Source organism: Orbicella franksi, chromosome 13, assembly GCF_964199315.1.
Source record: "Orbicella franksi chromosome 13, jaOrbFran1.1, whole genome shotgun sequence".
Classification (NCBI taxonomy): domain Eukaryota; kingdom Metazoa; phylum Cnidaria; class Anthozoa; order Scleractinia; family Merulinidae; genus Orbicella; species Orbicella franksi.
The window spans coordinates 3,649,147-3,677,104 of NC_138157.1; the positions used below are offsets into that span (position 1 = coordinate 3,649,147).

Genomic DNA, 27,958 nt, shown 5'->3' on the forward strand with positions numbered 1-27,958 from the left:
TCATCTAACCGGCGCTCAAAATACCCTTAAAATATAGATGTTATCTTTGTGTGGATTTCCTTGAGCTTGACAAAAAAGCAGAGGAATCGAGTGAAGAAAAAAGCCTCCAGCTCATCCACCTCAGCTGATCGTTGAGACAGTGGGCACAATAGTCATCTATTTCTTTTTTTTTTTAGTGGAACACGTCACATATTTTTCGTTTACTTGTTTTTCATTTTACATGATGGTTTTCTAACTATACGTGAATTTTTTAAGCAACATAAAAGCCAACATTCTCCAGGCCATATTATCGGTGATTTCATTGCTTGAGCTTCCACGCAACATTTCTCAATGATTCATTATTCTGAAAGAAACAAACAGACGAATAGATAGCTTTCACAGTAACGCAATAAAAAATCAAATCGAAAACCATTCAATGGAAGATGTTCGTGGAAATGTTTTGCAGCCCTTTATGGCCTCAAACAGGATAAGGTTTTGCAGTCTAGTCTTGAATTGAGTATGCTTTTTAGAAGAAGTACTTTTTCATCATCATCGATAAGACCATCAACAAAAACCCTTCACTTAAGTCGGTCTGAACTAGAGAACTGAGTATAAAGCACATCTGAAACAAGTTATTGATTGAAGGGTCAGGCCTTTAATATGGTATCAGTTGCGGATCCAGACCTTGAGCTAAGAGGGGGGCCCGTTTTTGTTTTACTCGCCCTGCCGGCTTTTCTTCCTTCTGTCATTTCTTCTTATTTTACTCAAAATAAGGAGAAGGGGAGGGGGCAGCCCCCCGGGTCCCTCCCCTAGATCCGCCACTGGGTATCGAATTATTGGTCAGGTCATAAATAGTGTAGGGATAATAGCAAATTTGAAAGGTTTTGGGAAGCGGGTTTACTTCACACCCACCCAATTTTTCTGGAAGTACCCCCTGGAATGTATAAGCTCCGTTACACGACATTTTCGTTGTTTTTCCGCAAGTTCGTAATAACTAGGTTTTCGATATAAGGAACCCTCAATATACCGAAACAAATTCCCCAATCCCTTGGTACTTCTTTAAATCGAGGTTCTACCGTACGTGTAAAAGCGGTAAACGGGAGAAGGGATATTCCCGAGAGGGGTCTTGAAAGGGTTGAAAACGCTGTGGACTAAAATTAAGCTCATGTACGAGCAACATAACGCTACAAAAACGAATCGAAATAAATTACCAAATTAAAATTCTCCTTCATCGTCGCTCGATTCGACCTTCGAAGGAATATTTTGGTTTGCTGTCCAACTTTTTTCTGGCCCTGAGAAGTTCATCTGTGGGCGAAAGATGAATTAGATTTAGCATTCACTCTCACAAGAAAGGACGATAATCATAAGGGGTATATTCATACTTAAGGTAAAGCCACGTCCACAATATACCGTAGAAATTTAAAAACTGCGTTTTCACTCGAATGTTTTTCGACCACACTACAGTACGTCGGAGAAATTTGAAAACCCAACAATCAGTGTTCATTTTGGATTTGTATTCAAGGAAGACTCGGGTAAGGAGAAGGAAATAAATCCCGACAAATTATAGAAAATAATCATCAGGGATATACGTACAAGAAATACTTACACATTTTGACGTAAGATGAAAATGGCGTCGTCCCCGACGTCGAGTGCGTACACAAGGTCCTAAGAAAAAAGTCACCGATACATTTTTTTTAAAGCAAGTTAACAAAGGCGTATGCAAAAGTACATAAACACCGTTACAAAACAATTATTAACTATACCTCGCTACAATTACATTTTGGTTGTTTTCCCGCAAATTTGTTCTAGCAAAGATATCAGTGACGTCACCTATTGTTATTAATACGCCAACCAGAGAACTATTGGCTGGTGAAACAAAGAATTCTTTTGTTTAACAATTTGAACATTTAAATAACAAAAACAATGTTTGTAAATAAGTATATTCGCTATTTTTGAATCGAAACAAATTACCCCAGTCTTTTTCTTCGTCGCTCGATTCTGTAGAGGAATAGTTCGCTTTGCTGTCCATTTTTTTCTTGGTCCTAAGTTTATCTGTGGATGTAGGATGAATTCAATTTAGCATTCAGTGTCACAAGAAAAGACGCCTAGCCTCAACAAGTGAGAGAAAATAATCACAAGGGATAGTATTCATATAAATAAGGCCGCGTCCACACTGAGCCGGAGAAATCTGAAAACGGCTTTTCACTCTGAAAACGCATCAATTGTTGTCCGTCCACACTACTCCGGAGAAATATAAAAAAAGTAACAATCACCGCTCATTTTGGATTTGTATTCGAGGAAGACTCGAGCAGGGAAATCACATGATTATCGTGGCATCATCATTTTCCAAAAGATTCGTTTAGAAAATAAAATGTTTCCGTTCGCAATATTAAAAACGCAAAGCCGACGTTTCCAAATTCCTCCGGTTTGAAGAGCGGTTTCAAAAAGCTCCGTTTCGGTGATGGATTAGTGTGGACGGTGGGCCTAATTGTAGAAATAAAGCTGGGTTCCCAAATTGCCCCGCTCTAGTGTGGACGGGGCCTAATGCTCACACATTTTGCTGTGCAATAGAAATTACCCCGTCCCAGACCACGAGGGCTTACATAAAGTCCTAAGAACAAAAAACCAACCAATGAATTTCACTAAAGCACGTGAACAAAGACTGCCGTCTCGCCCAACCTTGTTCTCAGGGTCTTTTCGTCCTTTTTTTTTTTTTTTTTTTTTAAATCTTGTCCCGACGAGTCATCATTTTGAAAATCGTCGAGGAGAACGCTCTGGGGACGAGGTTACCGTCTCGCCTTTTTAGGGGGCTTGAGGTGATTCTACTTAAAAAGAAGGAGTATTAAAAAATTTCTCAAACTTCATCCAGTTGGTAATCACGTTATGTATATTAGAAAATGCAATAAAAAATAGGAGTCACTGTTCTTGTTTTTGTACATCATGGATGGCCTTTATATCAACTTTGCGACCGACGAGGTTGGCAGAAAGAGGCACTATAAATTCTAAAAAAGGACTTATTGGATTAATTTATTAAAGAAGTTAAACAAAATAGACCCTGAACGTACGTTTTATGCCATGTTAGTTAAACGGGAGTTACGATTATATGACAAGCTTAAGAATTCTCTGCGTACGCACATGTATACCCAGCACTACCTTAAAGACGTGTTCTTTACATAACAATAAAGCAAAGCTGATTACCCACGTGGAAAGCTCAACGGGATAACGACAAGATAGAGTCCATGAAAGCCAAGAACTGCAACCGTAGACAGCTGTTTCGACCTGGTTGGGTCTCGTTAGCACGGTGTAGCATGCATCAAGAAGTGAAGCAACCGGCTGGCTGATCGATCGTCCACCAAATGCACATAATGGTGATGACCTCAGATGAAACTCAAATCCAAGTGTTTGCGGATTGGTCAATGTCACATGCAAAACGCGTGACAACGGACAATAGGCAAAAATCCAGAATATCATCCCGTTGAGCTTTCCACGTAGTAATCAGCCTTGCTTCATTGTTATGTTTCTATTTGCTGATCAGATCTTTTACAGAATCTACGTACACCGACAGCATTTTCTTTTGCGGTCTCTTGCATCATTGTATTTTGTTCTTTACAGCATTAAAATCAAAAACTTTTTGAGCAGAAGTTTAAACTTTTCTTCAAATCGAGATATATTGTAGACAACTTTGTGTGATTTAAATTCATGCATTAAAAAGTGGGGTCACCGTGCTCGTTGTCGAACTATTGATCCTGAACGTTTGAAAATCCTGTTTGAAAATCTGTACGACAGAGAGAGGACTGCGTCAAGTTTAAAGATGGCCGCTCTCCGATCGCGGGTGGAATGTTAGTTCATTAAATTTTGTATGCGTTTTGCTTGAGATCGATTCAACCTTGTTTTTTCTTGGAAAAACAACCTTGTTTATCCTTAGTTTGAGGGCCAGCGCTGATGAAACCCGCCGCCATCTTGCATGTTGCAATGTTATACGCAGTAGAGGTGCGCAGTGCAAAACAAGGGAACACGAAGACGACGACAACGAGAGCGCCACCAAACAGAAGCAGTGGCGGATCCAGACCTTGAGCTAACGCGGGGGGGGGGGGGGGGGGGTGTCGGGAGAACGTTTGTTTTTTTTTGGCTTGCCCTGCCGGCTTATCTTCCTCCTGCGATTTCTTTTTACCCAAAATAAGGGGGGCCGGGTCCCTCCCCTAGATCCGCCACTGAAAAGGTTAAATGAGTAAAACAATAGCTGTGCACGTGCGTTATAGATCTTTTTACATTTCTTTGCCGTCCTCTGCAAAACAACAACGTGAAATGACCAAGTTCTGCGTAGTCTGAGGAGAGCGAACGACGACGGTTAATTCTTCGTATTTCTATTCTGTCACTGCATATTTATCCTGAGCACGTTTTTAGATCCATTGGCGTACTGAGCAGATCTAGACAATTGCGAATTTCGCTGGTAAAATATAAATTCATTTTTGACTGGGCGTCGTCCTCAGCGTCGCCCTTTTCGTTGCTTAAGCTCTCTTTTGACGCCTTTCTCTGACAGAAAACGAAGTTATAATTTCTATGTATTAAAGAATAAGGACGTGGGCGTGGAAAGTCCAAAATCTAGCTCAGGTAGGAAAAGAACTGTTCAGGCGGAACCTCTTGCCAGCCGGGGAAATTTGGAAAGTTATTCAAGTAGGGAAGATTCCTGAAGGTAATTTACAAAAATCTATAAATATTTTTCATACCTCCTTTCTGGCGCATATGGAAAGTTCCCGAGAATGTCTCCACCTTTCTGTCCAACCTTTTCCTGGCACTAACTTCCTCTGTGGACGAAGGATGAATTCGATTTAACATTGACTGTTACAAGAAGGGACGCCGAGCCCCAATTAAAAAGAGGTGAGAGAAAATAGTAGGGGTATATTCATGTACGTAAGGCCGCGTCCGCGCTACGCCGGAGAAATTTGAAAAGGCGTTTTCACTCTGAAAACGCATCAAATGTTTTCCGTCCACACTACGCCGAAGAAATTTGAAAACGCAACAATCAGTGGCCATTTTGACTTGTAATCGAGGAAGACTTGGGCAGGAAAATCACATGATTATCGTGGTGTTATCGTTTTGTAAAAGCTTATTTGTAAAATAAGATGTTTCCGTCCACAATATTAAAATCGCAAAGCCGACGTTTTCAAATTCCTCCGGCTTGAAGAGCGGTTTTCAAAAAGCTTTGTTTTCGTGACGGATTAGTGTGGACGGTAGGCCTAATTGTATAAAGAAAGCTAGGTTTCCAAATTGCTCCGTCATAGTGTGGAGGGAGCCTAATGCCACACATCTTGACGTACAATCGGAAAGGACCCCGCCCATTACCACGAGTGGGTACATTAAGTCCTCAGAAAAAAGGGCCTTCTAGACTTTACTTAAAAAAACTATTCTCCCGACGAGTCGCCAAATTGAAAATCGCCGAGGAGATGGCCTGGAAATGAAATTACCGTCCAGCCTTTTTGACGCGTTTTTCCAAAGCTGTAAAGATGGACAGAAAACGAAGTTATAATTTCTAAGTATTGAAGAATAAGGACGTGGAAGGTCCAGATTCCAAAATAGAGTCTAGTTTAGATAAGAGGAAAAACTGTTTGGGCGGAGCCTCTTGCCAGCCGAAGAAACCTGGCTAAAGACTTGAAAGGTTATTATTCAAGTGGAGACGATTCCTGAACCTAATTTAAAAAAAAAAAATCTTTAAATGTGTTTTATACCTCGTTTCTGGTACATATGGAAATTTCCCGAGAATGTTTCAAAATGATTTTATATTGAGAGGGGTCTTGAAAGTGTTTGACAAGCTGTGCTGTAAAAGTAGCCTCATGTATTTGAGATTTCTTAGAAGATCGTAGAGGAAGTTTAACCACATAACACTACAAATCCCAATCGAAACAAATTACCCCAGTTTTCTTCTTCGTCGCTCGATTCTGCGTAGGAATATTTCGGTTTGCTGTCCAACCTTTTCCTGACAGTAACTTCCTCTGTGGACAAAGGATGAATTCGATTTAACATTGAGTCTTACAAGAAGGGACGCAGAGCCCCAATTAAAAAGAAACGAGAGAAAATGCAATCAGTGGCCATTTTTGACTTGTACTCGAGGACGATTCGCGCAAAGAAATCACATGATTATCGTAGCGTCATTGTTTCCCAAAAGCTTCGTCTTCAAAAAAAAAAACAAAAAAATTGGTTCCGTCTACATTATTAAAAACTCAAAGCCGGCGTTTTCAAAGTTCTCCGCTTTCCAAAAATCTCCGTTTTCGTGACGGATTAGTGTGGACAGACGGCTGACAGAAGGTCTAATCATAGAGATAAAGCTGCGTTTTTAAATTGCTCCGTCGTAGCGGTGTGGACGGAGCCTAATGCCACACATCTTGACGTACAATCGGAAAGGACCCCGCCCATGACCACGAGTGGGTACACAAAGTCCTCAGAAAAAAAAGGGCCTCCTAAACTTTTCTTAAAAGACTATTCTCCCGACGAGTGGCCATATTGAAAATCGCCGAGGAGAAGGCCCTGGAAGTAAAGTTACCGTCCAGCGTTTGTGACGCGTTTTTCCAAAGCTGTAAAGATGGACAGAAAACGAACATATAGTTCCTAAGTATTAAAGAATAAGGACGTGGAAAGTTCAAATTCCAAGATAGAGTCTAGTTTAGATAAGAGGAAAAACTGTTCGAGCGAAGCCTCTTGCCAGCCGGAGAAACCTGGCTAAAGACTTGAAAGGTTAATATTCAAGTGGCGACGATTCGTGAAGCTAATTTTCAAAATTTCTTTAATTATGTTTTATACCTCGTTTCCGGCGCATATGGAAATTTCCTCGACAATGTCTCAAAATGATTTTACCGTGGCATTCCGAAAGTAACGGCCCCCGTTACTTTCGGATTTAGCAAGCAAAAGGGGCCGCTACGTCGGGTAGCCGTTACTTTCGGATGGCTTGTGTGATCGTCCGGGTGAGGATAGTTCTGAAAAGAACTGTTGTTAGTGACTAAAGTTTTGACAACCTGAGCAGAAGTCATCTTCAGAGTCAAGTGAATAGTGTTTGTCAGTCGATGATGTTATACGTCTGGTCCTTTGAACGTGATTAGTCAGTTTAGCCATGATAGTATTGGCTGAAAGACTCATTGACTGGGACTCTGCTCAGTGCTTAACCTACAATACAAACTATTTTTAACAACTGACTCTGGAAAGCTGGTACACTAACCTAGAACAAACGCCTCTTAACACATGTCAACAATACGGAGCCCTGTTAGTGCCATACACGCGCGCGTACAGCATCATATTTGGGATGCACCTTTTTTTCATTCTGGCGAACACTTTGTTACCTTTGGCACGACCTTTTTTTTCTGGCGCGACTTTTTTTTTCTAGCGCGACTTGTTTTCGCTGGCGCGACTTTTTTTAGCTGGCCCGACTTTTTTGCTGGCCCGACTTTTTGCTCTGGCGCTCATTTGTAGACCGCTGCTAGATTTATTGCGGGCTCAAAGTACGAACACGTGTGGTTGAGCGTCTGGTTGAGCAAGATGGCTGACTCGACTGACAACGATCTAGATTTAACAGACCAATTTCCATATTTTAAAATTCAGTCTAAAACAAAAGACCTCGGTACAAGGCTCTGGGGAATAACTACAGAGTTTGTGGGGTTTATTACTCAGAGGTAATATGAGAGAAGTAACAAGAAGTTCTAAATACACTATAATAAGGGCTACATGAGGTACTTACCGAGAAAAAAGTCTCGCCAGTAAGAAAAAGTCGCGCCAGCGAAAAAAAAGTCGCGCCAGAAAAAAATAGTCGCGCCAGAAAAAAAAAGTCATGCCAGGAAAAGAAAAGAAACTGTTCACCAGAATGAAAAAAGGATGCATCCCAAATATGATGCTGTACGCGGGCGTGTATGGCAGTAACAGGGCTCCGTACAACTACCGGCGCCTTACAAACGACTTATTCACGACGGAAGCGAAACCGACAAACGAACTTATAACAGACCGACTTAAGTTGACTAACAATAGACAGACCAACAACCGACCAATTTGACTTACAAAAGACGGATCGACCAATGACTGATGACAAACTTTATACGGACGGACGATCACACTATACGAACCACTGATATTCCTGGGTTCAAACCATTTACTATGACAAGAAATTAAACGTTCCATTTATGTATGTTTTCAACTACCCACATAAACAAAGCAGACTGTATAAACAAAAAAAGGCCTTAAACCACGGTTGGCACTGAAGGGCGAAAGTATAATGGTCGCATTATATCACAATACAACTGATCACCCTACAGTTTATCATTTGACTCTGTTGCCAGACAAATACAGCTTATAAATCATAGTTTCAAGAAAAATTCAGTCAAGTTCGAAATAAAACCACAGATAGCTCTGAAAGTCAATGTTCGGTCCTGCAGTCAGGCTGTTCCATCCGCATGACCCGCGCTTGAGAACAAAGACTTTCTCTTTTAGTGACTTCTTCATAGGACCGCTACTTTCGGGTGGACCGCTACTTTCAGGGGGACCGTTACTTTCGGGACTCGATAGGGAGGTGAAAAATTAACGTTACTTTCGGGGAGCCGTCATTTCCGGGGGGCGGGGGGCCCGTTACTTTCGGAATTCTACGGTATATTGATAGGGGTCTTGAAAGTGTTTGAGAAGCCTTGCTCTAAAAGTGGCCTCAAGTATTTGAGATTTCTTCACCTTCTGATCGATCTTAGAAGAAGTTGAACGAGTAATGTAACACTACAAATAGCAATTGAAATAAATTACCCCAGTTTTCTTCTTCGTCCCTCGATTCTGCGAAGAAATATTTCGGTTCGCTGTCCAACTTTTTCCCCGCAGTAAATTTATCTGTGGACGAAGGATGAAATCAATTTAGCATTGAGTCTTACAAGAAGGGACGCCGAGCCCCAACAAGTGAGAGAAAATAATCACAAGGGGTATATTCATATAAGTAAGGCCGCTTCCACACTACGCCGGAGAAATTTGAAAACGGCCTTTTCACTCCCGAAACGCATCAATTGTTTTCCGTTCACACTACGTCGAAAAAATTGGAAACACAACAATCGATCAGCCGTCATTTTGGTTTTGTTTTCGAGGAAGTCTTGGGCAGGGAATCAAATGATTGTCGTGGCGTCATCGTTTTCCAAAAGAATTATGAAAATCGCCTAGGAGAAGGCCCTGGAAATAAAGTTAGCGTCCAGCCTTTTTGAAGCGTTTTTCCAAAGCTGTAAAGATGGACAGAAAACGAAGTTATAGTTTCTAGTTATTAAACAATAAGGACGCGGAAAGTCAAAATGCCCTAAAAGAATCTAGTTCAGATAAGAAAGGAACTGTTCAGGTGGAACCGAGGAAATTGGAAGGTTAATCAAGTAGAGAAGATTCAGTGAAGGTAATTTTAAAAAAGCTATAATTATTTTTCATACCTCGTTTCTGGCGCATATAGAAATTTTCCCGTGAGGATGTCTCAAAATGATTTTGTATTGAGAGAGCCGTGCTCTAAAATTATCGTCATACGTATTTCAGTTTACTTCACCTTCTGATCGATCTTAGAGGAACTGAGTTAAACGAGCAACATAACACTACTAATAGCAATCGAAATAAATTACCCCAGTTTTCTTCCTCCTCGCTCGATTCTGCGAAGGAATATTTCGGTTTGCTGTCCAACTTTTTCCTGGCTAGCTTCGTTAAATTAACTTTGATTAACTTCGTTAGGGACTTCGTTAAACCGAGGTTCCACTGACATGTTTAAAATATTGTTAACGGAGGTGTTGCGTGAAGAAGGTATGACATGGAACAAGAGATTATGATCTGGATGGAACTAATTTTTTAATAAAATTAGTACAATATATGGAAATTTTCTCGACTTACATTGAAAGGGTTATTGAAAGGTTTTGAGATGACGGATCACCCTCTGAGAGATCTTAGAAGAAATAAACGAGTAACGTAACACTATAAGTCCTACAAATACCAATCCAAATAAATTACCAAAGTTTTCTTGTTCGTCGCTCAGTTCTTTGAAGGAATATTTCGGTTTGCTGTTCAAGTTTTTCTTCGGCCTGACTTCATCTGTAGACCAAGGATGAATTTCATTTAGCATTCAGTTCGAATTTATTCACATAAGAAAACATTGATAATGCAACTAACAACAGAATCATAGCTGTAGTGTATGCCCAGTCTTACCTTTCATTGGCGGGTCACAGCTTGAGTTAATTGTTGGCCTTGTTAAAAGGCACCCAAAAGAGAATGCTATAAGTTGAAATTTCTCTTGATCAGTTTTTTCCTCTAAGAGCTTTGCGACTCTGAGATCCATTGCGTCTTGAGGAGCTGCGAGACTGGCAACGCAATAAGACCGCAACACTTAAGAGCATAAATACTTGAAACGGGAGAAAGGCCAGCAACCCTCGTATCTAAGGGAGAGATTATTTCTTTCTTTTCAAGAATAATCGATAAGCATTTCCTGCTACTATTCAGGATCTCCAAAGCTGCTTCATTGTAAGTGCTTGAAGCAAAATATTGGAGAACAATAACTCGTTGATCAGCGTTCCAGAGCTTAAAATATCAACCAATTATAACGCGACACTTCAGATATAAAAGAAATTCCGTGACCACAGGCGGTTGTGATACATTTTAGAGCATAAAGAGACTAAGAGAAATAAAATGTTAGACCCAAAGAGCCTAAAGTAAAGGGCTTTAGCAAAGGAGATTTAAGGTTGCTCACTCGACAAAATTAAAAACCGAACAAGGCCATTTTGCAAAGCACGGTTTCTAATCAGTATCTCCCACATACCAAATGGCAAGAAAAGGGAAGATGTAAAGGTAACAGACTAGGCCCTTAGGCGGAGTTGGACACTCGCAAAGCAATCATAACGCAGTAAAACACCGCATGAGTACTGCGAATAACATATGGGTAACATACAAATACATTCAAGAGCTTTCAAGTAACACACGGATACATACAAATCTTATATTACGAGTCAGGGACGAGTAACAGCATTGCGCTAACATACTGGTACATACGGGTAATTACATTGTAACATACCAGTAATTAACACGCACACGCCACAAGACATACTCGTGCACACGGGTTGCACACGGGCATTACATCGTATTATATGCATGAAGATCTACCCGGGAAAAACTGGGTTTTTAAAACATTACCGATTACGGGTAACATCATGGGGCCACAATAACTCCTTCAAGTTCAAAGGGCTTTTCAATAAGCCTGGAAGGCATCAAAATACAACAGTGAACGAGATTGTCCTCTCAACCTTTATATCCTTGAAGAGGGACGTTAGAAATTAGAAGGATTTGTAGTTTTCAAACTGCTTTAAGACAAGTAAAAGTTTCAAGAGCGCAAAGCTTCCCCGCTTCCATACAAATCGTTCTTATTTTTGCAATATATTCAAATTTAAATCTCAACCTTACATGGAATTGGTCCTAAGCGTTCTGGTAAGAGAATCCCCTCATTTTCTCTTGGTTCTGGCTATTTAAAACATGTTCTTTCCAGTCCTTGAAATTCATTTAGCTGCGGCAAAAAGTTTAGGAATTTAGTATCGGTCACGAGACCAACTGTCGCAAAAAGGCCTCTTATGTCATGATTGTGAGGCATACTGTAACCGAACAAAATTGCAAACGCGCATCGAATCCTAAACATAATCTAGTTAGGGGGTGATCAATTACATGGCGAGTTTCAGCCCGGGCTCAAATTTCAGCCCGCGGCTAGGGGGGGATAAAATCTTGTTGCGATTACGTGACGAATTTAAGCCGGGGATAAAATATAAGCCTGACGACAAAAGTCAGCCGAGAATCAAACTGTTGTCAAGGACACGAATTGTGAAGATGGGCGCATAAATTCTCTCGCAATTTAGCCTTTTCAGTTAGCGCTTAATTTTCAACTTTTTGGGATTGTGGCAGCTTAGAGAGGGTTACTTGCGTAACTAGAGACAGCCGGGAGATCCAATCAAATTGAACATTTTAGTTTACTTTTCTACGCTCCGAAATACTCAATTATTTTAGAAACGAAAAAAAGTCACCAAATTATCTCGAACAGATGCTACAAACAGAACTAATTATTCACTTGATTATTCTGTTAATATTTAATTGACGTTGTTTATTTTATCATGCTTAGATTTACGGAGTAATCTATTATCAAAATCAGACTGATGCAAATTGTTTGGCGCATAGAGTAATCTCAATCGAATTTTACAAAGAAGAAGAAAAAATTCAAAAGTTGTAGAGATGTTCAACATGGAAAGCCCAACGAATTGCAATTTTAGACGTTTCTGTGATACCTCTTGCTACCTACAAACGTCCAAGATATGCAATCCACGGTAGGAAACAAGATGGCGGTTGTACATTTTACGGCAATACCTTACGAACCTAACACAGTCTATAAGACGAAAAGAAAGCCAAATTTTTACAGTATGTGACCCTGTACTAAGGACAATGTGTAGCGTAGGTTTGAAGATGTTAGGACTTTCTGTACGTTTTTATGAACGTTGTTAAAGTTTTCGTGCTCTATGAACTATGGGTAAATGTACCAGTCGCCATCCTTTTTCCTACGGAGGATTATGGTGGGTGATTTTTAAGGCGTATCGTTTATTCTTAAATTTATCGATTTATCCCACTTGTCAACACTTGCACCAGCCACAGGTAATAAATTCGGTTTAACCTCGTTATTTATCGTAGGTTAATGTTACGCTAGAGGTAACTCATGCCGGTCATAAACTTATTTCTAAAACAATAATCGACACTCGTAAGATGCCTTTGGCACGTAATTTATTGGAGTAATAAATAGGGAATTGGGAAGCTGTGTTGTGTTGCGCTTTCTTTTGAACATGCGTCGGGTAGAAGTTCAATGGCAGAGAAAGTAAGGACGCGAGTAGATCCCCAGGAACCTAGCATTCCTCTGTAGCCTTGCAATTTTACGAGTTTGAGGAACGGGCTACGAGTAATCTTCACATATCTTATGTATGAAAGGTAGTCATTTTTCTATACATGTAATTTTGACGAGACCTTTCTTCAAATATCTGGATATTTTTTTGGGATATTTACAAGTTTGACTGTTTCCGAGATATTTAAATGATGAACGCGAATCAAGGTTCCACACTAGCCAGTTTAAAGGGTTGTCCAATACTGTCGACTCGATTCCATCAGAATGGGAGAAAGTCTATTTGAACGATTTGATGTTTGTCAGTCATAGACTCCAAGTCGATTAGTCCCTAGCTGGTTAGCCCCCAGCTATAAGTTGGTTAGCCCCAGAATAAAACTTGTCTTTTAACGCATGAAATCTCTCTTCTCTTTAAAGTTTTGTTTTTGTTTTTGCATATGACTTAAGAATATTCAGACCTAATTTCATGTGGAAAGCGTCAAATCCCCATTCCTTTGCCGAACTCCCGCCATGCCCCAACGGATTTATATCGGTCGGTGCCAGTAATGACAAACAAGATAGAAGTGCAATATTCAAAGAGCAGCAGTACATATATATATGCCTTATGAAATCATCTAACCGGCGCTCAAAATACTCTTAAAATATAGATGTTATCTTTGTGTGGATTTCCTTGAGCTTGACAAGAAAGCAGAGGAATCGAGTGAAGAAAAAAGCCTCCAGCTCATCCACCTCCGCTGACCGTTGAGACAGTGGGCACAATAGTCATCTTGTTTTTTAGTGGAACACTTCACATATTTTTCGTTTACTTATTTTTCATTTTACATGATGGTTTTCTAACTATACGTGAATTTTTAAAGCAACATAAAAGCCAACATTCTCCAGGCCATATAATCGCTGATTTCATTGCTTGAGCTTCCACGCAACAATTCTCGATGATTCATTATTCTGAAAGAAACAAACAGACGAATAGATAGCTTTCACAGTAACGCAATAAAAAATCAAATCGAAAACCATTCAATGCATGGAAGATGTTCGTGGAAATGTTTTGCAGCCCTTTATGGCCTCAAACAGGATATGGTTTTGCAGTCTAGTCTTGAATTGAGTATGCTTTTTAGAAGAAGTACTTTTTCATCATCATCGATAAGACCATCAACTAAAGCCCTTCACAATGTCTTTAACGTCGGTCTGAACTAGGGAACTAAGTATAAAGCACATCTGATGAAATAAGGTATTGATTCAAGGGTCAGGCCTTTAATAGGGTATCGAATTATTGGTCAGGTCATAAATAGTGTAGGGAAAATAGCAGATTTGAAATGTTTTGGGAAGCGGGTTAGCTTCACCCACCCACCCAATTTTTCTGGAAGTACCCCGGGATGTATAAGCTCCGTTACACAACATTTTCGTTGTTTTTCCGCAAGTTCGTAATAACGAGGTTTTCGATATAAGGAACCCTCAATATACCGAAACAAATTCCCCAGTCCCTCGGTGCTTCTTTAAATCGAGGTTCTACCGTACGTGTAAAAGCGACAAACGGGAGAAGGGATATTGCCCTTCTTGAAAGGGGTCTTGAAAGGGTTGAAAACGCTGTGGACTAAAATTAAGCTCATGTACGAGCAACATGACGCTACAAAAACGAATCGAGGTAAATTACCAGTCTCCTTCATCGTCGCTCGATTCGATCTTCGAAGGAATATTTTGGTTTGCTGTCCAACTTTTTTCTGGCCCTGAGAAGTTCATCTGTGGGCGAAAGATGAATTAGATTTAGCATTTACTCTCACAAGAAAGGACGATAATCGTAAGGGGTATATTCATACTTGAGGTAAAGCCACGTCCACAATATACCGTAGAAATTTAAAAACTGCGTTTTCACTCGAATGTTTTTCGACCACACTACAGTACGCCGAAGAAATTTGAAAACCCAACAATCGGCGTTCATTTTGGATTTGTATTCAAGGAAGACTTGGGTAAGGAGAAGGAAATAAATCCCGACAAATTATAGAAAATAATCATCAGGGATATACGTACAAGAAATACTTACACATTTTGACGTAAGATGAAAATGGCGTCGTCCCCGACGTCGAGTGCGTACACAAGGTCCTAAGAAAAAAGTCACCGATACATTTTTTTTAAAGCAAGTTAACAAAGGCGTATGCAAAAGTACATAAACACCGTTACAAAACAATTATTAACTATACCTCGCTACAATTACATTTTGGTTGTTTTCCCGCAAATTTGTTCTAGCAAAGATATCAGTGACGTCACCTATTGTTATTAATACGCCAACCAGAGAACTATTGGCTGGTGAAACAAAGAATTCTTTTGTTTAACAATTTGAACATTTAAATAACAAAAACAATGTTTGTAAATAAGTATATTCGCTATTTTTGAATCGAAACAAATTACCCCAGTCTTTTTCTTCGTCGCTCGATTCTGTAGAGGAATAGTTCGCTTTGCTGTCCATTTTTTTCTTGGTCCTAAGTTTATCTGTGGATGTAGGATGAATTCAATTTAGCATTCAGTGTCACAAGAAAAGACGCCTAGCCTCAACAAGTGAGAGAAAATAATCACAAGGGATAGTATTCATATAAATAAGGCCGCGTCCACACTGAGCCGGAGAAATCTGAAAACGGCTTTTCACTCTGAAAACACATCAATTGTTGTCCGTCCACACTACCCCGGAGAAATATAAAAAAAGTAACAATCACCGCTCATTTTGGATTTGTATTCGAGGAATACTCGAGCAGGGAAATCACGTGATTATCGTGGCATCATCATTTTCCAAAAGATTCGTTTGGAAAATAAACTGTTTCCGTTCGCAATATTAAAAACGCAAAGCCGACGTTTTCAAATTCCTCCGGTTTGAAGAGCGGCTTTCAAAAAGCTCCGTTTCGGTGATGGATTAGTGTGGACGGTGGGCCTAATTGTAGAAATAAAGCTGGGTTTCCAAATTGCCCCGCTCTAGTGTGGACGGGGTCTAACGCTCACACATTTTGCTGTGCAAAAGAAATCACCCCGTCCCAGACCACGAGGGCTTACATAAAGTCCTAAGAACAAAAACCCAACCAATGAATTTCACTAAAGCACGTGAACAAAGACTGCCGTCTCGCCCAACTTTGTTCTCAGGGTCTTTTCGTCTTTTTTTTTTCTTTTAAATCTTGTCCCGACGAGTCATCATTTTGAAAATCGTCGAGGAGAACGCTCTGGGGACGAGGTTACCGTCTCGCCTTTTTAGGGGGCTTAAGGTGATTCTACTTAAAAAGAAGGGGTATTAAAAAATTTCTCAAACTTCATCCAGTTGGTAATCATGTTATTTATATTAGAAAATGCAATAAAAAATAGGAGTCACTCTTCTTGTTTTTGTACATCATGGATGGCCTTTATATCAACTTTGCGACCGACGAGGTTAGCAGAAAGAGGCACCATAAATTCTAAAAAAGGACTTATTGGATTAATTTATTAAAGAAATTAAACAAAATAGACCCTGAACGTACGTTTTATACCATGTTAGTTAAACGGGAGTTACGATTATATGACAAGCTTAAGAATTCTCTGCGTACGCACATGTATACCCAGCACTACCTTAAAGACGTGCTCTTTACACAACAATAAAGCAAAGCGATTACCCACGTGGAAAGCTTAACGAGATAACGACAAGATAGAGTCCATGAAAGCCAAGAACTGCAAACGTAGACAGCTGTTTCGACCTGGTTGGGTCTCGTTAGCACGGTGTAGCATGCAGCAAGAAGTGAAGCAACCGGCTGGCTGACCGATCGTCCACCAAATGCACATAATGGTGATGACCTCAGATGAAACTCAAATCCAAGTGTTTGCGGATTGGTCAATGTCACATGCAAAACGCGTGACAATGGACAATAGGCAAAAATCCAGAATATCATCCCGTTGAGCTTTCCACGTAGTAATCAGCCTTGCTTCATTGTTATGTTTCTATTTGCTGATCAGATCTTTTACGGAATCTACGTACACCGACAGCATTTTCTTTTGCGGTCTCTTGCATCATTGTATTTTGTTCTTTAGAGCGATTAAATCACAAAATTTTTGAGCAGAATTCTAAACTTTTCTTCAAATCGAGATATATTGTAGAAAACTTTGTGTGATTTAAATTCGTACGTTAAAAAGTGGGGTCACCGTGCTCGTTGTCGAACTATTGATCCTGAAAGTTCGAAAATCCCGTTTGAAAATCTGTACGACAGAGAGAGCACTAGGTCAAGTTTGAAGATGGCCGCTCTCCGATCGCGGGTGGAATGTTTGTTCATTAAACTTTGTATGCGTTTTGCTTGAGATCGATTCAACCTTGTTTTTTCTTGGAAAAACAACCTTGTTTATCCTTAGTTTGAGGGCCAGCGCTGATGAAATCCGCCGCCATCTTGCATGTTGCAATGCTATACGCAGTAGAGGTGCGCAGCGCAAAACAGGGGAACACGAAGACGACGACAACGAGAGCGCCACCAAACAGAAGCAGTGGTGGATCCAGACCTTGAGCTAAGGGGGGTGGGGGTGGGGTGTCGGGAGGCCGTTTTTCTTTTTTGCTTGCCCTGCCGGCTTATCTTCCTCCTGCGATTTCTTTTTACCCAAAATAAGGGGGGCCGGGTCCCTCCCCTAGATCCGCCACTGAAAAGGTTAAATGAGTAAAACAATAGCTGTGCACGTGCGTTATAAATCTTTGTACATTTCTTTGCCGTCCTCTGCAAAACAATAACGTGAAATGACCAAGTTCTGCGTAGTCTGAGGAGAGCGAACGACGACGGTTAATTCTTCGTATTTCTATTCTGTCACTGCATATTTTTCCTGAGCACGTTTTTAGATCCATTGGCGTATTGAACAGATCTAGACAATTGCGAATTTCGCTGGTAAAATATAAATTCACTTTTGACTGGGCGTCGTCCTCGGCGTCGCCCTTGTCGTTGCTTAAGCTCTCTTTTGACGCCTTTCTCTGACAGAAAACGAAGTTATAATTTCTATGTATTAAAGAATAATGACGTGGGCGTGGAGAGTTCAAAATTCCAAGACAGAATCTAGTTCAGGTAGGAAAAGAACTGTTCGGGCGGAACCTCTTGCCAGCCGGGGAAATTTGGAAGGTTATTCAAGTAGAGAAGATTCCTGACGGTAATTTACAAAAATCTATAAATATTTTTCATACCTCGTTTCTGGCGCATATGGAAATTTCCCGAGAAAGCCTCCACCTTTCTGTCCAACCTTTTCCTGGCACTAACTTCCTCTGTGGACGAAGGATGAATTCGATTTAACATTGACTATTACAAGAAGGGACGCCGAGCCCCAATGAAAAAGAGGTGAGAGAAAATAGTAGGGGTATATTCATGTACGTAAGGCCGCGTCCGCACTACGCCGGAGAAATTTGAAAAGGCGTTTTCACTCTGAAAACGCATCAAATGTTTTCCGTCCACACTACGCCGAAGAAATTTGAAAACGCAACAATCAGTGGCCATTTTTGACTTGTAATCGAGGAAGACTTGGGCAGGGAAATCACGTGATAATCGTGGTGTTATCGTTTTGCCAAAGCTTATTTGTAAAATAAGATGTTTCCGTCCACAATTTTAAAATCGCAAAGCCGGCGTTTTCAAATTCCTCCGGCTTGAAGAGCGGTTTTCAAAAAGCTCCGTTTTCGTGACGGATTAGTGTGGATGGAGCCTAATGCCACACATCTTGACGTACAATCGGAAAGGACCCCGCCCATTACCACGAGTGGGTACATTAAGTCCTCAGAAAAAAGGGCCTTCTAGACTTTACTTAAAAAAACTATTCTCCCGACGAGTCGCCAAATTGAAAATCGCCGAGGAGATGGCCTGGAAATGAAGTTACCGTCCAGCCTTTTTGACGCGTTTTTCCGAAGCTGTAAAGATGGACAGAAAACGAAGTTATAATTTCTAAGAATTGAAGAATAAGGACGTGGAAGGTCCAGATTCCAAAATAGAGTCTAGTTTAGATAAGAGGAAAAACTGTTTGGGCGGAGCCTCTTGCCAGCCGAAGAAACCTGGCTAAAGACTTGAAAGGTTAATATTCAAGTGGAGACGATTCCTGAACCTAATTTTAAAAAAAATCTTTAAATGTGTTTTATACCTCGTTTCTGGTACATATGGAAATTTCCCGAGAATGTTTCAAAATGATTTTATATTGAGAGGGGTCTTGAAAGTGTTTGAGAAGCTGTGCTGTAAAAGTAGCCTCATGTAATTGAGATTTCTTAGAAGATCTTAGAAGAAGTTTAACCACATAACACTACAAATCCCAATCGAAACAAATTACCCCAGTTTTCTTCTTCGTCGCTCGATTCTGCGTAGGAATATTTCGGTTTGCTGTCCAACCTTTTCCTGACAGTAACTTCCTCTGTGGACAAAGGATGAATTCGATTTAACATTGAGTCTTACAAGAAGGGACGCAGAGCCCCAATTAAAAAGAACCGAGAGAAAATGCAATCAGTGGCCATTTTTGACTTGTACTCGAGGACGATTCGGGCAAGGAAATCACACGATTGTCGTAGCGTCATTGTTTCCCAAAAGCTTCGTCTTCAAAAAAAAAAACAAAAAAATTGGTTCCATCTACATTATTAAAAACTCAAAGCCGGCGTTTTCAAAGTTCTCCGCTTTCCAAAAATCTCCGTTTTCGTGACGGATTAGTGTGGACAGAAGGCTGACAGAAGGTTTAATCATAGAGATAAAGCTGCGTTTTTAAATTGCTCCGTCGTAGCGGTGTGGACGGAGCCTAATGCCACACATCTTGACGTACAGTATTAAGTATTAAAGAATAAGGACGTGGAAAGTTCAAATTCCAAGAGAGAGTCTAGTTTAGATAAGAGGGAAAACTGTTCGAGCGAAGCCTCTTGCCAGCCGGAGAAACCTGCCTAAAGACTTGAAAGGTTAATATTCAAGTGGCGACGATTCGTGAAGCTAATTTTAAAAAATTTCTTTAATTATGTTTTATACCTCGTTTCCGGCGCATATGGAAATTTCCTCGAGAATGTCTCAAAATGATTTTACTGTGGAATTCCGAAAGTAACGGCCCCCGTTACTTTTGGATTTAGCAAGCAAAAGGGGCCGCTACTTTCGGGCAGCCGTTACTTTCGGATGGCTTGTGTGATCATCCGGGTGAGGATAGTTCTGAAAAGAACTGTTGTTAGTGACTAAAGTTTTGACAACCTGAGCAGAAGTCATCTTCAGAGTCAAGTGAATAGTGCTTGTCAGTCGATGATGTTATACGTCTGGTCCGTTGAAAGTGATTGGTCAGTTTAGCAATGATAGTATTGGCTGAAAGACTCATTGACTGGGACTCTGCTCAGTGCTTAACCTACAATACAAACTATTTTTAACAACTGCCTCTGGAAAGCTGGTACACTAACCTAGAACAAACGCCTCTTAACACATGTCAACAATACGGAGCCCTGTTAGTGCCATACACGCGCGCGTACAGCATCATATTTGGGATGCACCTTTATTTCATTCTGGCGAACACTTTGTTACCTTTGGCACGACCTTTTTTTTCTGGCGCGACTTTTTTTTTCTAGCGCGACTTGTTTTCGCTGGCGCGACTTTTTTGCTGGCCCGACTTTTTGCTCTGGCGCTCATTTGTAGACCGCTGCCAGATTTATTGCGGGCTCAAAGTACGAACACGTGTGGTTGAGCGTCTGGTTGAGCAAGATGGCTGACTCGACTGACAACGATCTAGATTTAACAGACCAATTTCCATATTTTAAAATTCAGTCTAAAACAAAAGACCTCGGTACAAGGCTCTGGGGAATAACTACAGAGTTTGTGGGGTTTATTCCTAAGAGGTAATATGAGAGAAGTAACAAGAAGTTCTAAATACACTATAATAAGGGCTACATGAGGTACTTACCGAGAAAAAAGTCGCGCCAGTAAGAAAAAGTCTCGCCAGAAAAAAAACGTCGCGCCAGAAAAAAATAGTCGCGCCAGAAAAAAAAAGTCATGCCAGGAAAAGAAACGAAACTGTTCACCAGAATGAAAAAAGGATGCATCCCAAATATGATGCTGTACGCGGGCGTGTATGGCAGTAACAGGGCTCCGTACAACTACCGGCGCCTTACAAACGACTTATTCACGACGGAAACGAAACCGACAAACGGACATGTAACAGACCGACTTAAGTTGACTAACAATAGACAGACCAACAACCGACCAATTTGACTTACAAAAGACGGATCGACCAATGACTGATGACAAACTTTATACGGACGGACGATCACACTATACGAACCACTGATATTCCTGGGTTCAAACCATTTACTATGACAAGAAATTAAACGTTCCATTTATGTATGTATTCAACTACCCACATAAACAAAGCAGACTGTATAAACAAAAAAAGGCCTTAAACCACGGTTGGCACTGAAGGGCGAAAGTATAATGGTCGCATTATATCACAATACAACTGATCACCCTACAGTTTATCATTTGACTCTGTTGCCAGACAAATACAGCTTATAAATCATAGTTTCAAGAAAAATTCAGTCAAGTTCGAAATAAAACCACAGATAGCTCTGAAAGTCAATGTTCGGTCCTGCAGTCAGGCTGTTCCATCCGCATGACCCGCGCTTGAGAACAAAGACTTTCTCTTTTAGTGACTTCTTCATAGGGCCGCTACTTTCGGGTGGGCCGCTACTTTCAGGGGGACCGTTACTTTCGGGACTCAATAGGGAGGTGAAAAATTAACGTTACTTTCGGGGAGCCGTCATTTCCGGGGGGCGGGGGGCCCCGTTACTTTCGAAATTCTACGGTATATTGATAGGAGTCTTGAAAGTGTTTGAGAAGCCTTGCTCTAAAAGTGGCCTCATGTATTTGAGATTTCTTCACCTTCTGATCGATCTTAGAAGAAGTTGAATGAGTAATGTAACACTACAAATAGCAATCGAAATAAATTACTCCAGTTTTCTTCTTCGTCCCTCGATTCTGCGAAGGAGTATTTCGGTTTGCTGTCCAACTTTTTCCCCGCAGTAAATTTATCTGTGGACGAAGGATAAAATCAAATTAGCATTGAATCTTACAAGAAGGGACGCCGAGCCCCAACAAGTGAGAGAAAATAATCACAAAGGGAAGTATTTATATAAATAAGGCCGCGTCCACACTACGCCGGAGAAATTTGAAAACGGCCTTTTCACTCCGAAAACGCATCAATTGTTTTCCGTTCACACTAAACCGAAAAAATTGGAAACACAACAATCGATCAGCCGTCATTTTGGATTTGTTTTCGAGGAAGACTTGGGCAGGGAATCAAATGATTGTCGTGGCGTCATCGTTCTCCGAAAGCTTTTTGAAAATCGTCTAGGAGAAGGCCCTGGAAATAAAGTTAGCGTCCAGCCGTTTTGAAGCCTTTTTCCAAAGCTGTAAAGATAGACCGGAAACGAGGTTATAATTTCTAGGTATTAAAAAATAAGGACGTGGAAAGTCCAAATTCCAGAATGCAATTTAGTTCAGATAAGAAAAGAACTGTTCAGGCGGAACCTCTTGCCAGCCGGAGAAATTTGGAAGGCTATTCAAGTAGATAAGATTCAGTGAAGGTAATTTTAAAAAAGCTATAATTATTTTTCATACCTCGCTTCTGGCGAATATAGAAATTTCTCCGAGGATGTCTCAAAACGATTTTATATTTAGAGGGGTCTGGGAAATGTTTGAGAAGCAATGCTCTAAAATTATCCTCATACGCATTTGAATTTACTACTACTTCACCTTCTGATTAGAAGAAGTTAAACGAGCAACATAAAACTACAAATAGCAATGGAAATAAATTACCCCAGTTTTCTTCTACGTCGCTCGACTCTGCGAAGGAACATTTCAGTTTGTTGTCCAACTTTTTCCTGGCTAACTTCGTTAAATTAACTTTGCTTAAATTCGTTTGGGACTTCGTTAAATCGAGATTTCACTAACATATTCAAAATATTGTTAACGGAGGTGTAGCGTAAAGAAGACATGACATGGAACGAGATATTATGATCTACATGGAACTAACTTTAATAAAATTAGTATAACTATTGTGGCGCGTATGGCAATTTTCTCGACTTGTGTTGAAAGGGTTATTGAAAGGGTCTGAGACGCCGTAGCCTCATTTGAATCGCCTTCTGATAGATCTTAGAAGAAATAAACGAGCAACATAACACTACAAATACCAATCGAAATAAATTACCAAAGTTTCCTTCTTTGTCGCTCAATTCTTCGATTCGAAGGAATATTTCGGTTCGCTGTGCGACTTTTTCTTCAGCCTGAGTTCATCTGTGGACGAATTGAAGGATGAATTACATTTAGCATTCAGTTCGAATTCATTCACATAGAAGAAAGAGCGCATGCAAACATTGAAAATGCAACCAACAACGGAATAGTAGCTGTAGTATATGTCATGTCTTACCTTTCATTGGCCCGTCACAGTTCGAGTGTTGTGTAGGCCTTGTTAAAAGGCACCCAAAAGAGAATGCTATGGCTCGAAATTTCTCTTGATCAGTTTTTCCCTCTAAGAGCTTTACAACTCTCGGATCCATTGCGTCTTGAGGAGCAGCGAGAAAGACCGTAACAAATAAGAGCATAAATACTTGAGACGGGAGAAAGGCCTGCAGCCCTTGTATCTAAGAGAGGGATTATTTTTTTCTTTTACAGAATAATCTATAAACTTTTCTGCTATTCAGGATCTCCAAAGTTGCTTAATTGTAAGTGCTTGAAGCAAAATATTGGAGAACAATAACACGTTGATCAGCGTTCTAGAACTTAAAATATCAACCAATTATAACGCTACACTTCAGATATAAAAGAAATTCCGTGACCATATGCGGTGGTGATACATTTTAGGGCATAAAGAGACTGAAGAAAATAAAATGTTAGACCCAAAGGGCCTAAAGCAAAGGGCTATAGCAAAGGAGATTTAAGGTTTCTCAGTAACTGGACAAAATTGAAAACCGAAAAAGGCCATTTTGCAAAATGCGGTTTTTAATCAGTATCTCGCACATACCAAATGACAAGAAAAGGGAAGATGTGAAGATAACAGACTAGGCCCTTAGGCGGAGTTGGACACTCGCAAAGCAATCATAACTCAGTAAAACACCGCATGAGCACTGAGAATAACATACGCGTAACATACAAATACATTCCAGTGCTTTCAAGTAACACATGGATACATAGGGGTACATAAAAATCTTACGAGTAGCAGAATCACGCTAACATACTGGTACATACGGATAAATAACATACGAGTAACACGAGGAACACGCACACAGACATACTTATGCACACGGGCATTACATCCTATTAAACGCATGAAAATCTACCCGAGGGAAAAATAGGTCTTTATATCATTACCGATTACGGGTAACATCATGGGGCCACAATGACTCCTTCAAGTAAGGTTCAAAGCGCTTTTCAGTAAGCCTGGAAAGCATGAAAATACAACAGTGAACGAGATTATCTTCTAAACAAAAGCATTTATCACTAAAATAACACTGATCATCAAATAATAGGCCTTTTGCAACAGTTGGTCACGTGACGTGCTGATTAAGTCATTGGTAATGCATATTTTAAATGGGCAACTTCGTCCCCAGGGTCCTCCCTCTCTCGAGGCGGAGAGAGGATCCTGGGGACGAGGTTGCATAGTGGCCATAATGTCATCGGACAAACAGGGCTGAATAACGTCTGCGCATGTGCGAGATCTCATGGCTCGCGCCGCCGCGAACGGCCTGGGCACCATAACAAACCTCGAAAAAATGGCGGCGTTTTCAAAAAGTTTCGTATAGCGCCCGGTTTATGGTGAAAAAGTAGAGCCAAACTAAAAACGGTAGAAAGAAATCTTTACACTAGTTCCCTCGACCATTGGCCGGCACATACCTTTTTGTACACAGGGGTTTAAAGTTTGTACAATCGGTGAAAACAGCGCGTGAACACGATAGATTTATCGAGGATTTCGGAGATGACATCTTTCGCCGTGTTTTGGATTTTTTTTGCGTCCATTCTATTGTTGTTTGGGGCAAATGCAAAACCAAATGATTCCGTACAAATCCTTCTTACTTTTGCAATACTCAAATCGTCATTAAGATTACAGTATACCTTCAGGGGGTGTCTCGCGTCCAAGCGATGTAGTGTGTGCAGTTTAAGTGTGGATACCTAAACCCCTATATCAAATTAAAGCTTATAGAGCTGGCTATCAAACTATGTCAACAAATTCGAAATAAAATGAATTGTCGAATTTTTCGCGACCATTAAATGCGAGCGCCCGAATCACCTTTCGAAAGCTACAAGTCAAAACGAATTTCGTTTTTCCCCAATTTAATTGTTTCCTCGGTTTCAGGGCCCAAAGCGCTTTAAAACTGTGTCTGCGTTTTGGCATGTTCAATTGTGGTAAAAAGTTACAGAACATTTTGGAAATAGGATTAAAAAAATGTGGAGTGATTGTACAAAAATCGCTCTCGAAGAAAAAGTATTTCGAAATTAATAATTTCCAGGCAGCTTTTGTAGTTTATATGTTAAACTAGCTACTGTCCAAATTTGAGGGCAATTGAACAAATTCCCTTTCAGTTATAACTCTCTAAAGTGTCTGCTTCAAGTAAAAAAATTATTCGAGAAAACAGCGCTAAGAAAATCTTCTGCTCCGCAAACAAACTCCGCCCACAAACGCCTTCAACTGGGTTCTCAGATAGCTGAGCCAATCAGTGCAGGGAAAGTTTACCACCGTTAACCTCCTGGTGAAATTTACGCGCGAATCTCTAAAAAACCCTTGTGTTTCGCAATGCGCTTAAGGCGCCGAAGGCGGAAAGATAATTTTTCTGTAGCTCGGTTTTTCTTGAAGCTGGTCTGGTAAAATGGGGAAGACTAAAAAGGATACAAACGCTAGAGTGGCTGAGCGAAGAAAACAAACAAAAGAAAGTGCGGGGAGCAACTGTATGTGGTCAACTCTGTATGGATAATATTTCAAATGGTCTCAATGAGTCCGACGATTCGTCGATATCGGACTCATCAGAAGAGTCTCAGTCAACATCCCTGTTATTGCTGTCAAGTTCCGAAATTTTTACAGAACCTTTCTTTTCTCTTACTACGAATATTTTGCCCGCCTTAGACGATAGCTATAGCTTCATCCGCGTGGCGAACTTTCGCCTCTTCACTCACTGATGTATTTTCATTCGTTCTTCGCTGTTTTCGCTTTTTCGAAAAATGCTGGGTAGTCACAACAACAATGCTGATCAACTGAGTAGTCAATTCGTGACATCCGTACGGGTAATTCAGAAATTGGAGATTATTCCTCGACCACTACTTTGACCCCAAAACTCCAAATTTGAAGAAAATTGCTGACCCGAAGGTATACTGTAACCTTACATCTCAGCCTTACATGGAATTGGCCTCAAAATAGGCGTTCTAGCTATTTAAAACATGCTCTTTCCAGTTCTGAAATTCATGTAGCTGTAGCAAAAAGCTTAGAAATTATCAGTCACGAGACCAACCGCTGCAAAAGGCCTCTTATGCCATGATTGGGAGGCATACACTAACCGCAACCGGACAAAATTGCAATCGTGCATCGAATCTAGTCAGGGGGTGATTAATTACATGGCGAGTTTCAGCCCGCGGTTTTGGGGACTGAAATCTTGTTGCGATTACATGGTGAATTTCAGCCCGGGGTAAAATACAAGCCCGACGACCAAAGTCAGCTGAGAATCAAGCTGGTGTCAAGGACACGAATTGTGAAGATGAACGCATAAATTCTCTCGCAATTTAGCTTTTTGTTAACGCTTAATTTTCAACTTTTTGGGATTGTGGAAGCTCAGAGAGAGTTACTTGCATAACTAGAAAGAACTGGGAGAGAGAAAAGACATCTTCAAGACTGACTTCAGTTCGTCTTGGCCTGATATCCGAACCAAACACTTAAACCAGACCAAAAAATATGGGTACACGAGTGTGATTTCTTCATTTAATTCATTACGTCAATTCAAAGATATGCGTTTACACGATTTCTCATGAAGGAATAGTTTCTCCATGAGATAGAAATAGAAACTCTTCGGCATTAATTGAGTTTCTTGTCTAATGGTCGTGTTCTAATGATTTGTTAATAATAACTTGCTTGTTACTCGGACTTCTGTTAATCGTCCATGGTGAAGAGACTTTAAATTACCGTGACACGTTGTGTGACATACGTTAAATATTAAGTGTCATTCGAGACATTTCGTACTTTGAGCGGCGTCGACAAAACCGGGATCGGACCGGATCGGACCGGATCGGATCACGGATCGGATCACGGACCGGATCACGGATCGGATCACGGATCGGATCACAGAAAAAAAAACAACAAAGTTTTAAAGAAAAAAAAAATCAAAAACAAAAATCAAACCGTTTATAAGATAATAATAAATAAAAAATAAAAGTGGAAAACTAAAATATGTTAAATGAAAATAAGAATCCCGAATTTGACGCAATGACATGTTAATTACAGAGAATGACAAGAGGTCATTTAAAAAGCCACATAAGCGCCTAATTTACGACGAATTTAAATTGTAATGAACAGGCAGATGTAGTTATATTTGAACGTTAGTTGGCTCGAAGCTTGCGTGAACCTCCCATTCTCGTTTTTGAAATTGTTTTCAGTGGCTAATTCTCGGCTACATTTTCGTGTCAGATGTGAGCGTTACAGTTGGCGTTACACACAATACAGTTAATGAGAAAACTTACGTGCGAAAGCTTAAGGACATGACTTGCTTTGAAGGAGCCAAGTCACGATTTGCACATCTTGAAAAAACTAGCCTAGTTTTTCAAGTTCGTCATTTGCAATCCCCGTTAATCTTTGCCATCCTTAACGATCCTCATTCTGTTTTGATTTGTTCTTGCCTCTTAAGTGTTTTCTATCCTAGAACACGATCATTTTAAGGTTTTATTCTATTTAAAGGCAGCTCTTTACAACCCTAAAAATAACTCTAAAAATCGTGACGTAACTCCTAAAATGTTGTTTATTCTCGGGTTGCGTTATCGTTCACACTATCGATGTTATTCCTAGAATTTTTTGAAAAACAGCTATATTTCCTTGAAATACAAATGGCTTGTTTCGTTTTATTCCAGTGCGAAATATCGTATTCCAAACTCACATCTT

At 40.3% G+C, this 27,958-nt stretch overlaps 1 pseudogene across 1 annotated transcript; it reads right to left on the reverse strand.

The window, feature by feature from the left end:
- Window positions 1-114: 114 nt before the first annotated feature.
- LOC145464951 (uncharacterized) lies at window positions 115-23,561 on the reverse strand (annotated as a pseudogene). The gene is made up of 17 exons (XR_014041474.1): window positions 23,255-23,561; window positions 23,036-23,121; window positions 21,778-21,858; window positions 19,148-19,228; window positions 18,027-18,104; window positions 15,272-15,352; window positions 14,907-14,965; window positions 14,520-14,605; window positions 10,159-10,310; window positions 9,964-10,044; window positions 8,746-8,826; window positions 5,889-5,969; window positions 4,707-4,784; window positions 1,951-2,031; window positions 1,586-1,644; window positions 1,191-1,284; window positions 115-343 (listed from the first exon to the last, which is right to left on the reverse strand). The product of XR_014041474.1 is annotated as an uncharacterized LOC145464951 (transcript).
- Between the last annotated feature and the right edge of the window lie 4,397 nt (window positions 23,562-27,958).